We start from the raw sequence: 15,915 nt of genomic DNA on the forward strand, positions 1-15,915 counted from the left end.
ATGTAGCAGTTCAAGAAGTCAGCCCACCACCACCTTCTCAAGGGCAACTCGGGATGGGCAAATAATTCCGGCCCAGTCAGCGAAGCCGACATCCCGTGAATTAACTTTAAAAAATATGACCTTGACGATATTGTTTCCATCTAAGAGGATGTTTTTTCTATTCAGATAATCATACAGTGATAGTGAAGAGGAGGTGGCCACTCAGGACATTGCGCCTGTGCCAGTTCTTTGGGAGGAATGGGCTGAGGGAAAGGGGAAAGCATTGGCTGGGATGTGTTTGCAGCATTTCCAGCTTGTATCCATCTGTGAATAAACACCATATCAGAGATTTGTTGAAGATTGAATTTTTGCACTGGAAGCAAGAAACTGTTGCAAATAACAGACATGATTGTGGGTAACAGAAAATGCTCCCTTTTGGCATTAATGAGAACGTAAATAGCAGAGGATGGTTTCGATCCATCGACCTCTGGGTTATGGGCTCAGCACGCTCCCGCTGCGCCACTCTGCTGCTTGATTTTTAATGTCTACTGTTCCATTATGGTGTTAAAGTGTTTCACATGTTTAGAATATATTTCCTGCTGTGGAATTGTGCTCTCTGGTGTTGAGAAATGTTCTTTGTTGTTGTGTAAAATGCTTCCCTGCAGTACAAACGTGTTCCCGGTTGTATAAATATGATGGCCGAGCCAGCGAATCTCACGTCCATTGAATTTAAAAAAAAGTTCCGCTCTGTTGCACTTCTCAGCTCTGGCCAGTAGATGTCAGCACACTCAGAGAGCGACAGAACAGACAAGAACCGTTCACATTTTATTGGACGGCGAAGGGAGATATTTGGAATTACTAACGGTGAAGATGACATTTCATAATATTTTGTTATACCAAGCAGAAGTTATAATGTTGTGCTGAAACCGTCAGATTGTTGTTTTGTATTTGAGAGTGAGATACATTCTTCATTGCCCTTTTCTGGCCCATTTTGTGAACGTGGGATTCAATATCTATGTCACTTACTGGTACTGTGTGAAACTGAGAGACATTCTGAACCTGTCAGTCTTGGTTACTGTATGTGAGTGTGGAGACATTGTCAGTGGAACTGCAAATGTGTTTGGATTTATTCTGACAGTCACTGTCTTGGACTCTGGTACTGAGTCGAGGTAACATGGAAACAACATCTATCTCTCCTGCACTCTTTGATTGATGGATGGAAAGTGTGACTCTGGAACTATTTCTGCTGTCTGTGACTGTGAAATTGATGTCCTGTCTGTGTCTCTGCGCTCTGTTAATGATAATGTACGGACTGTGTGGGAGGAGCTGGCGGGAATCTTCATTCTAGCTTGGCTGGAGGAAACACCACATTTATTCTGGTTCCTTCAATTATTTGCCTGTTGGAAAAAAATATATTTTAGGACTCAAGTACAGATGGGGTGGAAGGTACAGATTCCATCAGTTTAACATCCATAAATAATCATTGTGAATGGTTTGAGAGGCTTTAGACAGGCTCTAGCTCTGATTGGGCAGTCCATTCTCAATCCAAATCTTCAACCATTCGGAGAGCCAGGTAGCAGGAATTGGACGTGCCGATTGGCTTATATTTTCAAAATCGAAAAGCCTGCCAATTTGACGGAAAAAAAAGATAATAGCCGAACGGCTTAATTTCCAGGCAATTTTAATCTCACACTTTAGGAGCTGTAATATTGCATTTTGCGTCACAGAATCCTGGCGCTATTTTAGGAACAGATTAAATGTGTCAATCTCTTATCTGTAACCGGCGGTAACAAAGCAGCGATTTAAAACAGAGCCAATCTCAGCTCACTGGAAACGCAATGACATTGGTTACCAACCGACTCCTTCACACAGGCTTCATCGGGACAGAGAGAAACGGCTGATTTCTGATCCTGTCCCCTGAAAGCGGCCGGGAATGTTACAATCGGAAGAGCGGAGCGCTCCAGCAGCCACACGCTCAGCATAGCTGCTCTTTCTCAGGGGCCTGTGAACACGGCCCGCGGGGAGCTGCAGTCCAGCCCGGGAGGAATGAGACTTGTGACTTTGGCTTTGTCCTGGGCTCTACCGCCGGTCTTTCTACAATCTTACACACACTTACACCACGAATGAAAAATTCATCCCGCACTCGCCCTTCCCCTGTCTTTGGGGAATGCAGTCGGCCACTTCTGAATGGTCAAGGTGTTCGGAATCTCATTGGGTGGCTTTTGTAACCAATCAGAGAGCAGCTTATTTCACCAACTTTCAAAGATTAATGAGAAAATGGGCCGCAGATTGATTGAGCCAAACTGGCAGAGCTGAAACGGGTTTTCAAATTGAAAATAAGCGCCAATGTATTTGAGAATGGCTGAAAAAAGAGACATGTCAAAGCTTTTCCTTCTGCACTCAACAGGACACTCCCAAGAAAACCAATATAAGGGGAAGACACCAATTTATACTGATAGAGAATATACTTCAGGGTGGAAAGTGACCGTCTTAGGTCCGGTCATGAGCTTGTGTGATACACAGCGCGAAATGATCTGATCAGGGTAGCCATTACCCTGCAGGATGCCTTTGATGAGCCAGGTTTCAGCATCAAGCTTGCACGGTGAGCAAATGGCTCGGGCCCTATTTACAAGGTTGCCGATGAGACCAATCTTACAGAGCGTGGGACTGTAAGAATCCCAACGCGTATATTGACCAGTGAAGGTCGGCTTACGGTAATCCTGGTAGAGAATCCTCTGGAAGATTTCTCAACTAGTGTGTCAAGGAAGGGGAGTTATTTTGACTGCTCCATTTCATAGGTGAATTTGAGCGCAGGATGGAGCCCATAAAGACATGTAAGGAAATTGTTACATGCAGCTGCGGATTTAAATATAACAAACGTATCATCGACATATCGGAAATATGCGAGGGGGAGGAGGTGAGGCGTCTTTCCACCCAAGGCCCGAATTTTACGTTCGAAAAACGTGAGTGATGAAAATGTTAGACTTATTTTATTTCGTTAGTCCTTTATTTTCTTGTTGGAAATCTCCCCACACTTTCTGTTCTTTATCTAATTTTGGAAACCACAGAGATTAACTCTGCGGGTCCGGAATTGTGGTCTGATCACGGATAATGCTGAAAAATAAGTCATTACTGCGATGGCCGGGAATCGAACCCGGGTCAACTGCTTGGAAGGCAGCTATGCTCACCACTATACCACCATCGCACACTTCTTTAAATCACAGTCAGCATTTATAGTACCGGGAAACACACTATATCTTTGGCATCTTGTGTATGAATGATAAACTGTTTTGCAATAATTCTCACCATGTTTATGTTGTTTCACACTCATTTAAAATGTCCCCAAAGAAGTTACCTCTTTGCACGTCTCACGTGCAGCCAGTAGATGGCACCAGTCCACAATAAATTGGCTCCTGTTGTTTCTGTGGACACATCGAGACAGGAAAAGGTCTGTTGCTGCCCGGGGAACGGGCCGTGAAACAGACAAAGATAGTGACCAACTACAACGGCTCCATGTAGATATCCACAAAGTTCCGAACAGTAAAAAAATGCAACTTATCCTGGAAGGGGTGATGAAGTTCTCTCTGAAATAACTACACCAACACTTCCCTTAAAATAATTGATTTGTTGTCACAAATTCAATACCAACCGTTTAAATTTCAGCCGGTATTCATTTCCAGTTGTTAGACAGACACTTTCACTGACCGGTTCAATCTTTGCAAAACTTTTCGAATTCCCGCTCAATAAACTAAATTACAGACCCGTGATCCGATTTTATCTTGTTCTTAGTCCCAATCATTTGGAATAGAAGCTGTCCTAGAAATGGAAGCAGACTGTTTGTCTGTTTGTAGAAGCGACTGGAATGAGGCGGGGATATTGCTGACAGGTCTGGATTTAAAAGATCCGGGTTTCTAACTATAGATAAACAAGACGTTCCATTGAGTAAGATTTGTTTCGAGCTGCTTCACGTTCCTCTTTTATGTAGCCCGCCCCGACCTGACTGAGAAAGGGACAGAGAGTGAGAGGCGGCGGATTGCTGGTTTAAAGGAATGGGGAAAGGCGGAGCAAAGCGGCATCGCAAAGTGCTTCGTGATAATATCCAGGGCATCACCAAACCAGCAATCCGCCGCCTAGCTCGCCAGGGACGCACTCTCTATGGATGCGGCAGCTGAACAACTCGACCCTTTCTACCAAACACACAACAAAGGCTCTTTTAAGAGCCACCAAAAACGTCACATTAAGAGCACTGACTTGGGAACGGGAGAGAGAAATCTAAAGATGAATCAAACATGTCCTTTTTCGGTCATTAGTTCATTTATTAAGGTTGTTGATGTCTTAAGTGGGGAGTGGAGCGGTGTATTACCTCCCCAGACCCCACTCTCCCACTACAGTATAGTGGAAACATGACTCACACCATTTTCTCTTCAACATCTATTGAACCGTGACCTGAATAAAACCCATACAGTTCATGATGTTTATGTGTGAGACCCAGAACTATCGGCCTTCACGGTCATTTCGCCCATCAATAGCTTTCTACCCGCCTGTTACAAACAGATCAGGTAAGGAATCCGAATTGAAAGCGGGTTGTAAGGTATGCCGGGCTGTCTTTTGCAGCGAAGCTAGTATTTTTTAACGAAAATGCTGGAAAAAACTCAGCAGGTCTGGCAGCATCTGTGTGGGGACAGAGTTACCGTTCCGAATGGGCATGACGCTCCTTCAGAGCCAGAATGAAATGAGTTCAGACAGTGAGCAGCCCTTTCACAGACTCTGTGAGTGGCTCTGAAAAGAGCCTTTGGGTTATTAGATTAAAGAATGGCCGCTTCACTTGGTCTTCGAGCCCGCAGCGGCGCTGGTTTTCTTGGGCAGCAGCACGGCCTGGATATTAGGCAGCACCCCGCCCTGAGCGATGGTCACCCCTCCCAGCAGCTTGTTGAGCTCCTCGTCGTTGCGGACGGCCAGCTGCAGGTGTCTGGGGATGATGCGGGTCTTCTTGTTGTCCCGGGCCGCGTTACCGGCCAGCTCGAGGATTTCAGCCGTCAGATACTCGAGCACAGCAGCCAGATAGACCGGGGCTCCGGCACCCACACGCTCAGCATAGTTGCCCTTTCTCAGGTGCCTGTGAACACGGCCCACCGGGAACTGCAGTCCAGCCCGGGAGGAGCGAGATCTGGCCTTGGATCGAACTTTACCGCCGGTCTTTCCTCTTCCAGACATTTCACAATCTCACAAACACTTTCACAGAGAATGAGGAAATCCTCTCACATTCGCTTCTCTTATAGCTTCGGGAGGAATGGTGCTGCGGGCATTGCTGATTGGTCACTTTGTGCCGCGTCTTTGTTCATATCACCAATCAGATATCTACTGAACTCACCAATCCGGAGACTCACGGAGTGAGGGCGGAAAATACCGGCGCCAAATTTCAACCAATTTTTTTGACAAATTTTCAAAGCCCGCCAAATTTGTAAAAAAACGGACAGAACATAGTGTTAATTGGAAACAGGTAATTCAGTATTTAATATACGAATGTTAGATTTACTTAATCTCGCTCTCCCTTTCTCTATTCTACGGTTGATCTGTATTTGTCTGTTTCTGATTTTCAGTCTGGGTTTATCTGAACCAGAAAACCAGCCGATAATAACAGCTCCAAATTTACGCTTTTCGACATCGAAAAGGCGGCCGATAGATTTATAAAATAAGGAATAAATTTCATGTAGAAAGTCTTATGTATAAAGTGAACTCGGTGTGACGACAAAGTTTTAAAATTCCCCGTCCCTGATGGGACTATTTCACATTTTATCCCAAGTTCCAGATACGGGATCTATTCGGAGAAAATTTCCATCTTTTATGAAACCCTTTAACCAGCCGGCAAAGTCTCATTGACATCGTTCTACAAACGGACGGTACATTGTCGATATTCGTGAGAGTCAAAAGCAAACATGTCTGGTGTAAATTTGCCAGCGTTGAGACTGAAGGTTCCGACACAACCGGGGCTGATAGGAAATGAACGGATCGATTATTGAGACCAAACTTGACCAGAACTGGAAACTGACGCATTTGAGTTTTATTCTCTCTCCAAAGCCAGGGAAAGGGGCCGAATATAAACACGTCTGAGAACAAAGAGCAGAGGGTGAGCGGGCAGTCATTCATTTATGGGGCATTATTATCAGGACCTAAGAATTCAGCGAGTGATAAATCTACATTAGCCCGAATATGATGGAAATAACATGAAAATAACATTGTTCGAAATGTTCAAATTTAAAACATGACAAAGTAAAAATTGAGATGAAATAGCTTTTTCAGAGAGATTGTGAGTGGCTCTTAAAAGAGCCGTTGTGTTGTGAATGTTGTTCAGTCCATTGTGGGGTTTTACTTGGAGCTGGTGTACTTGGTCACCGCCTTTGTCCCTTCCGACACGGCGTGCTTGGCCAGTTCCCCGGGCAGCAGCAGGCGCACGGCGGTCTGGATCTCCCGGGAGCTGATGGTGCTGCGCTTGTTGTAATGGGCCAGGCGGGAAGCCTCACCCGCGATGCGCTCGAAAATATCGCTCACGAACGAGTTCATGATGCTCATGGCCTTGGAGGAGATGCCGGTGTCGGGGTGAACCTGCTTCATCACTTTGTAGATGTAGATGGCGTAACTCTCCTTCCTCGACTTTCGCCGCTTCTTGCCGCCCTTTGCTACCGGTTTCTTTAAGGCTTTCTTGGCTCCCTTCTTGGGAACTTGTTTCTTCTCATCTACCATTTTCAGTTTCAGACACAGAAATAAACCAAATCCCTTCCGAGCGCCGATTAAATAGACAGTCTCCCAGGTCTATGCTAATGAAGGATTGGAGAACTTTGATTCTGATTGGACACTTTTTAAAAACTAAAACAGCCTCTTCTCTCTTATTTTTCTGATTGGTGTCTTTAAATATCCAATCAGATTTCGAATTCTCCACCAATCATTAGCCAATTTACTGCAACCAGGCAACATATTCTACAAGGCTTCTCTCCAGCCAGAGTTTCTCAGTGTGTAAAGATATATTGGGAAATGTTGTCTGGCTGTCGGTGCGAGGGACCGTCCGGGGATGCAAGTTTCCTTCTGGTTCTCTGACGCTCTGCTAATGTGTGCCACTTACTCGGATACTGTGTGAGGTAGGGGGATAGAGTACAGTGGGTACATTCTGTTCTTGAAGCTGTGGTACAGTGCGTGTCTGATGTATCCTGTGCTTGTCAGTTTATGGAACTGGAAATGAAATTCGCTCATGAGTTTCTCAGTTTATGGAACTGGAAATGAGATTCACTCATGAGTTTCTCAGTTTCTGGCGCTGTAAATCAGTGTGGCATTGATTGTATATATTTCAGTCTGTGCTGCTATCCGAGTGTGCAATTCGCATTCACTCCCAGAACCCGGTCTGTGTTTGAGATTAATTCTGGACATGCCAACATCTGATCCGCAATCAGAGTGTAGAATTCAGTCTGTATCTGTCAGTTTCTGGTATTGAATAGGAATGTGAGAGTCGTTGTCAACATCTGGGAATCTTTGAAACATATTCTGCATCTGTTTATCTTTACTGCTGTATGTGAGAGTGGAATTACTTTGGTTAATTCTGGTACTAACATAGTCAGGAACATACGAACCAGGAGCAGGATTCGGCCCCTCAGTCACTCGAGCCTGCTCCGTCATTCAATGAGATCATGGCGAAGGGATAGGCAGTGGCAGATATTTAAAGGGATATCTCAGAATTCATGGAATTTTTTGCTCCGATTGGAATGTATATGTTCTAAGAGGAGGGCCCACCATCCATGATTTACTGAGAAAATTAGAGACAGAATCAAAGTTAAAGGACTAAGACTGCAGACTGAACAATGCATTACATACCACTCCCCAAACCTCAGTGTATCTACAATCTGCATGAAGCTGATCATACATCCTGGGAAATGTATTAGATTGTATGATATATGGACATTCAGGATTGTGTTCGCAGAGATGGAACTCTAATCCAAAACTCTGACATAATATCTGATTAATACCCACAGCTATTAACTCCAGTTGAAACACATTTTATATTAAACATAAGTCAGGCTTACACTCATAATATATAGAATAGAATCTCACAATTGTTACAGCAAAGGGAGGCCATTCGGCCCATAGTATCTGTGCCAGCTCTCTGCAAGAGCAGCTGAGCTGCTCCCACTGGCATATTCTTCCTCACCGGCCTATTTAATTTTCCTCTTGTTCTTTTTTCTATTTCCCTCTTGTCCAACGAGATCAAATTATCTTTCCACGTGGGCAAAATTGATTCTCTTTATTGACATTGATCATGTCCATTCAACATCCATCCTTTCCCGAGGTTAATAGTCTCAGCTATTCTAATCCAGTGCTGATTACTGATGAGGTTTCAACTGTAATATGGATAACTCCATATTGGGATTCATTTATCTGCCATCTTCTTCCCCATTATCCCTTACACTCTCTGAGTGCAAGTTTAGTTGTCCTGAGCTGTGTCTGGTACCCATCCCAATTCTCCATCTGAAATATAACTGCTTTCCTTGGATTTATCTCCACAAATGAAGAGGGATCTAGTGTGGTTTGTTTGGTTTCAAACACCACTTTGCAAGTTCACGCTCCCAGCAAGAAGCCTGATCGACTAAGGATGAAAATCAGAAATTCAGACTTGTATTCTACCTGATTTCCAGGCATTGGAATTAATTTCCATCCAGATTTCTGCTTTGCACGACCCAGTGGGGAATCTCCTCACTCACTACACAAGATCATATAATTACAGGTCTAAAGAGCAGTTGATACGTCTGACACTTTTAAACATTTATCAGTATAAAAACCACTTGATAAGGCTGCAAGATTAAAGAAAAACTGATTGTGAATGGGAAATGAAAATGTGAACCTAACTCGAAATTGGAGCAATTTTCAGGGAGACTCAATTCTGACAAACATCTCGAGTGTTAGTAATCACTGGTTATTGTAGGAGGTTTTTGCTTTTTTATTCATTCATGGGATATAGGCTCACAACACAAGGTCAGATAATTACAGGTCTAAAGAGCAGTTGATAAGTCTGACACTTTTTAACATTTATCTGTAGAAAGGCCACTTGATAATTCTGCTCGATTAAAAATAATGATAGTCAGCCTGATATGAAAATGTGAACTTAACTCTGAAGTGGAGATATTGTCAGGTAGGCTCAATTCTGACAATCATCTAGAGTGTTAGTGATAACTGGTTATTGTAGGAGATGTGAGCTTTTTCATTCATTCATGGGATATGGGCCCATTCCTAATTGCCCTGGGGTAGGTTGTGGTGAGCTGCCTTCTTGAATTCAACTGAGTTGTTTACTCGGCAATTGTAGATGGCAGTTCAGAGTCAACGTCATTGTTGTGCTTGGTTCTAGGATCAAATATAAGCCAGGCCAAGTAAGAATGAGGATGATAAAACTACTTTCCTAAAGGTTTGAAGATGTTAAGCATTGCATTTTGAACAATACTCCTGAGATAAATATGACAGACAGATACAGAATTATTCCCAGAGTCACATGCAACATCAAAAACTGAGAACTAAACAACAACTGTCTCTCTTACAGACAGCACCAGAGACTACTCAACACATCTTGCACAATACCAGACACTGTGAGATACAGTATGATGACCAATAAATGCACTGTGAAAGAGAGTAATACAAAATGAATCCCAGTGCATAGGCTGTGCCAAAGAATTTCAGGTACAGAATGAATCCCACATCACACAAAGCACACTGACTGATAGATACAGGATGAATCTCAAATTGTCCCAGAGATGTAGAGATACAGAATGAATCTGACATTCACACAGTACCACAGACTGAGAAAAACAGAGGAATCTCAGAGCCAAAGACTGATAGAGACAAAATGAATTCTTCATTTCAGCAAAGCATCAGGCACTGCACTAGAAAATGGAACCAACGTTTACACAGCGTCCCAGAGTTCAACAGAAAGAAAATGGATTGCAAACTTCCACACAGCACCACTGATTAAAAGAGAATTAACCACACTCATATCCAGTACAACCCATTGAGACAGATTCCAGATTTGGTTGTCTTTGGTGCTGTATGTGACACTGAGATTAACTGCGTCAAACATTGCAAGAGATGGGGCTGCTGAGAATGACTCACATTGAATCAGTGCCGATACAGACTGAACTCCACACTGCCATTCAGCAACGGATGTTGACAGGTATATAATTAATCTCACATTCACACACAGTATCAGGCACTGATAGTGAATGAGAAGTTCACAGACTCAGATATAGTAACACAGATTGAAAGATATAGAACCTATAACACACTGACCTACAGTGCCAGAGACTGACAAATACAGAATCTCATTAACATCCAATTACAGGGACTGACAGGTACAGAATCAATCCAACAATTTCTGTGGCCGAGAGAAACACATACTGATTTTATTCCGCTCTGGCTTATAGTCCCAAGAAGCAAATGAATTTGTTTACATGCACCAATAACGGACAGATGCACAATGAGTTTCAGGATGCCAAGTGAGCCCAACACTGAGACATGGTCCCATCAAGTCACAGATACAGAATAAACCCGACACTCGCATACTGTACCACGGCCTTCCAAACACACACAGGATCAGAGAATGAATAAATTACACACATTACCAGACATGTTTTATATATGCTGATGACTTATGTGCCACTGCCCAAAGCACTGATTTTAGCATCGTGGAGAAAACACTTTCTGAGGCCTTGGAGGGACCTACAACCTACTATGAAGAAAACCACCTTCGCACAAACCCATCAAAGACGCATGTTTGTGCATTCCACCTCAGAAAGCGTGAAGCCAAACGCCAGCTTAAAGTAACCTGGTGTGGAGCAACACTGACGCATTGCGAGCACCCTATCTACTTAGGAGTCACCCTTGACAGATGCCTCACCTTCAAGAACCACATCAAAAAGACAAAGGCAAAAGTGAGCGCACAAAACAACATCCAGAATAAGCTCACTAACACAAAATGGGGAGCAAGCCCGAAAACATTGCGAACCAGTGCACTTGCTCTTTGCTATTCCACTGGGGAATACACCTGCCCTGCATGGGAAAGATCTACTCATGCTAAGAAGATGGATGCCGTTCTGAATGCAAGCTGCCGACTTATCACAGGTTGTTTAAAACTAACAAACACCAACAGCCTATATATCCTGGCGGATATCACTCCCCCTGATATAAGAAGAACGGTAGCCAGCAAGAAAGAGCGACTCCGTCAAACATCAGATGAGAGGCACCCTCTACATGGTCATACACCTACACCCAGCCGCCTAAAGTCAAGGAAGAGCTTCATGAACAGTGTTGTTCCATTACAATCCACCCCATCTGAAGCCCGCATCGCCTTGTGGAAAGACTGGCTCGCCAGTCTCAAACAACCCCCAGCGATGGAAATTCTACCGGATGAAAGCCTTCCCCAAGGAGCTAATTGCAACTGGGCAACATTCAAGTGCCTTAACAGACTTAGGACTGGTGTAGGTCGTTCAAAGGTGTCACTAAGAAAATGGGGATATACAACCAGCCCGACACCTTGTGAATGTGGAACTGAGCCACAAACTATGCAACATCTCCTGCAATGCCTATCGCTAGAGGAACCTTGCACTGTTGCAGATCTTGCCGAATTCAACAACAAGGCGCAACAATGTGTCCAGTTCTGGCTGGGCCATGTATAGACTGTCCGTGGACACGATAAGAAGAAGACCAGACACTCACAATTCCTGAATGAACCCACATTCCCGGACAGCCCCTCGCACCGACAGCCAGGCGACATTTCCCGGTGTATCTTTACACACTGAGAAACTCCGGCTGGAGAGGGGCTTTGGAAAATGTATTTCCTGATTGTAGTAAGGAGGCTAATGATTGGTGGAGAAACCTAAATATAATTGGTCGGTTTAGCTATCCAATCAAAAAAAAACACAAATTAAGTCCCTGTTTTGTTTTAAAATTATCCAATCAGAATCATTGTTCTCCCCCATTCCTCATTAGCATATATCTGTCAGACTGTCTATATAATGAGCGGACGGAAGGGGTTTGGTTTATTTCTGTGCGAAATTGAGATTGAAGATGGTTGAAGAGAAGAAGAAACCAGTTGCTAAGAAGGGCGCCAAGAAAGCGGTGAGTAAACCGGCAGGAAAGGGCGGCAAGAAGCGGCGAAAGTCGAGGAAGGAGAGTTACTCCATCTACATTTACAAAGTGATGAAGCAGGTTCACCCCGACACCGGCATCTCCTCCAAGGCCATGAGCATCATGAACTCGTTCGTGAGCGATATTTTCGAGCGCATCGCGGGTGAGGCTTCCCGCCTGGCCCATTACAACAAGCGCAGCACCATCAGCTCCCGGGAGATCCAGACCGCCGTGCGCCTGCTGCTGCCCGGGGAACTGGCCAAGCACGCCGTGTCGGAAGGGACAAAGGCGGTGACCAAGTACACCAGCTCCAAGTAAAACCCCACAACGGTCTGAACCACACCCGAAACACAAAGGCTCTTTTAAGAGCCACCCACAGTCTCTCCGAGAAAGCTATATCATCTCAATGTTTAATTTGTCGTGTTTCTAATTTGAACATTTTCGAATGATGTTTTCTGTTAGTTTTGTTTTCTACTTTCAGGCTAATGTAGATTTATCACTCTGTTCAATCATTCGCTGTTGTTAATAATGTCCCATAAATTAATGACTGTCCGCTGACCCTCTGTAATTTGTACTCAGACGCGTTCATATTCGGCCCCTTTCCCTGGTTTTGGAGAGAGAATAAAACGCAAATGCGTCAGTTTCCAGTTCTGGTCAAGTTTGGTCTCAATAATCGATCAGTTCATTTCCTATCAGCCCCGGTTGTGTAGAAACCTTAAATCTCAACGCTAGCAAATTTACACCAAAAATGTTCACTTTTGACTGTTGAATATCTACATTAAACCGTCCGTTTGCAGAACTATGTAAATGAGACTTTCTGCCGGCTGGTTAAAGGGTTTCATAAAGGATCGAAATTAACCCCAAATAGATTCCGGATTCTATAAGCGAATCTGGAACTTGGGATAAAATGTGAAATAGTCCCATCAGGGATGGATATTTTTTAAACTTTGGCCTCAGATCGTGTTAACTATTAATGGGAATTTCTATCTGAACACTTCTTTGTTTTATAAATATATCGGCCGTCTTCGATGTCGAATAAAAAGAAAGTTTGGATTCCTTAAACTTGGTGCCGATATTTTCGACTTGTTTTTAGATACAGATAAATCCAGAATGAAAATCAGAAACGGACAGAGATAAACTGTAGACTAGGGAAAGAGAGAGCGAGATTAAGTAAATCTAACATTCGTATACTGAATTAGCTCTTACCAATTAGTACTATATTATGTCCTGTTTTTGAGAAGTTTGCGGGTTTTTAAAATTTGAAAAAAAGCGTTGGAATCTGTTAATTTGGCGCCGGTATTTTCCGCCCTCCCTCCGTGAAGTCTCCGGATTGGTGAGTTCAGTAGATATCTGATTGGTGATATGAACAACATTACGAGACGCAGCACAAAGTGACCAATCAGCAACGCCCGCAGCACCATTCCTCCCGAAGATATAAAAAGTGAAGGTGAGAGATTTCCTCATTCTTTGTGAAAGTGAGATTGTGAAAATCTCTGCAAGCAGGACTCTGCTCTATGGGCTGTTCCCAGGGACACACACTGAGACAAACATCAACTGCAGCTGGAGGATCATCAGCTCGGTGAAAGACACCCTTTGGTCTGCCTGAAACTTGTTGGTCTTCCCCGGCTGGCTGTTGCAGACTGGCACATTCCAAGGTCCAGGGATATATACTGAGGGAAGCACTAAAGCTTGGGGCAACCGCCGCAAAGGCGCAATGGGGAAAGGTTGCTGTCTAAAGCCTTTCTGCCATAGTGCACCAAAACAAAAATAAAAGTAGCTGGAAAAACTCACCAGGTCTAACAGCATCTGTGGAGAGGAACACAGTTAACGTTTCGAGTCCGTATGTCTCTTCATCAGAACCGAGGGAATATTGGAATGTGGTGAAATATTAGCTGGTTGAGGGGGGTGGGACAGGTAGAGCTGGGTGGAGCGCCAGTGATAGGTGGAGGCAAAAGAGAGATTGCCAAAGATGTCATAGACAAAAGGACAAAGGGGTGTTGATGGTGGTGATATTATCTAAGGAATGTGCTGATGGTGACATTAAGGGTAGAAAGCAGGACGAGCAAGTGACAGATGGCACTAGTGGGGTGGGGTGGGGGGAAGGGATCGAAATAGGCTAAAAGGTGGAGATGAAACAATGGATGGAAATACATTTAAAAATAATGGAAATTGGTGGGAAAAGAAAAATACATTTAAAAAGATATAAATTATTGGAAAAGGGGGGATCGGAAAGGGGGTGGGGATCGAGGGGAGAGTTCATGATCTGAAGTTGTTGAACTCAGTGTTAAGTCCAGAAGGCTGTAAAGTGCCTAGTCGAAAGATGAGGTGCTGTTCCTCCAGTTTGGAACGTTGCAGCAGGCCAAGAATGGACATGAGAGCAGGATGGGATGTTGAAATGGCAAGCGACAGGGAGGTCCGGGTCATGATTGTGAACAGACGGAAGGTGTTCCGCAAAGCGGTCACCCAGTCTACGTTTGGTCTCTCCAATGTAGAGGAGACCGTGTTGGGAGGGTGCAAGTGAAGTGCTGCTTTACTTGAAAGGAGTGTTTGGGCCCTTGGATTTGAGGAGGGGGTGGTGTAAAGAGGCAGGTGTTGCTCCTTCTGCAGTTGCATGGGAAGGTACCATGGCAGCGGGTTAAAGTGTATGGGATGATGGTGGAGTGGACCAGGGTGTCCTGAGGGGAGCGGTCCCTATGGAATGCTGCCAGGCAAGGTGAAGAGAAGAAATGTTTGGTGGTGGCATCATCCTGGGGTTGGCGGAAATGGTGGAGGATGATCCTTTTAATGCTGATGGGGTAAAAAGTGAGGACAAGGGGTACCCTATCATGGTTCTGGGAAGGAGAGGACAATGTGAGGGCAGAGGCACGGGAAATGGGTTGGACACGGCTGAGGGCTCTGTCAACCACCGTGGGCAGGAAACCTCGGTTAAGGAAGCAGGAAGACATGTTAAAATCAGTGTTTTGGAAAGTGCCATCATCAGAACAGATGCTGTGGAGACGAAGGAACAAAGAGAATGGGATGGAGTCCTTAAAGGAAGCAGGGTGTGAGAAGTTGTAGTCGAGGTAGCTGTGGGAGTCGGCGGGCTTGTATTGAATTTTGATGAACGATCACCAAAAATTGAAACAGGGAGGTCAAGGATGGGAAGGGAAATGTCAGTGATGGACCATGTGAAAGTGATGGAGGGGTGGAAATTGGAAGCAAAATTAATACATTTTCCAAGTCCAGACGAGAGCATGAAGCAGCACCAACGCAGTCATCGATGTACCAGAAAAAGAGTTGTGGGAGGGGGCTACCAGAAAAAGAGTTGTGGGAGGGGGCCTGAGTAGGACTGGAACAAGGAATGTTTCATATACCTCATAAAGAGACAGGCATAACTGGGGCCCATGCAGGTACCCATAACGACACCTTTTATTTAGAGGAAGTGAGTCACGTTCAAGGAGGAATTGTCCAGTGAAAGTACAAGTTCAGCCAGTCAGAGGAGATTGGTGGTGGATGGGGATTGTTCAGGCCTCTGTTCAAGGAAGAAGCGGAAAGCTCTTAAACCATCCTGGTGGGGGATGGAGGTTGATAGGGATTGGACATCCATGGTGAAGAGGATGCGGTTGGGGCCAGGGAACTGGAAATTGTTGATTTGATATAGGGCACCAGATGAATCATGGATGTAGGTGAGAAGAGACTGGAGAAGGGGAGAGAGAACGGAGTCAAGATGAGAAGAAGTGAGTTCCATGGGGCAAGAACATGCTGACAAGGTCAGTCTACCTGGACAGTCCTGTTTCTGGATTT

At 44.5% G+C, this 15,915-nt stretch overlaps 1 non-coding gene across 1 annotated transcript; it reads right to left on the minus strand.

Moving 5' to 3' along the window:
• Nucleotides 1-3,112: 3,112 nt before the first annotated feature.
• On the minus strand, nt 3,113-3,184 carry trnag-ucc (transfer RNA glycine (anticodon UCC)). Its single transcript has one exon. It is a non-coding gene; the product is annotated as a tRNA-Gly (tRNA).
• Between the last annotated feature and the right edge of the window lie 12,731 nt (nt 3,185-15,915).

The sequence above is a fragment of the Cetorhinus maximus genome, chromosome 31 (assembly GCF_964194155.1).
Source record: "Cetorhinus maximus chromosome 31, sCetMax3.hap1.1, whole genome shotgun sequence".
In the NCBI taxonomy this organism is placed as follows: Eukaryota; Metazoa; Chordata; class Chondrichthyes; order Lamniformes; family Cetorhinidae; genus Cetorhinus; species Cetorhinus maximus.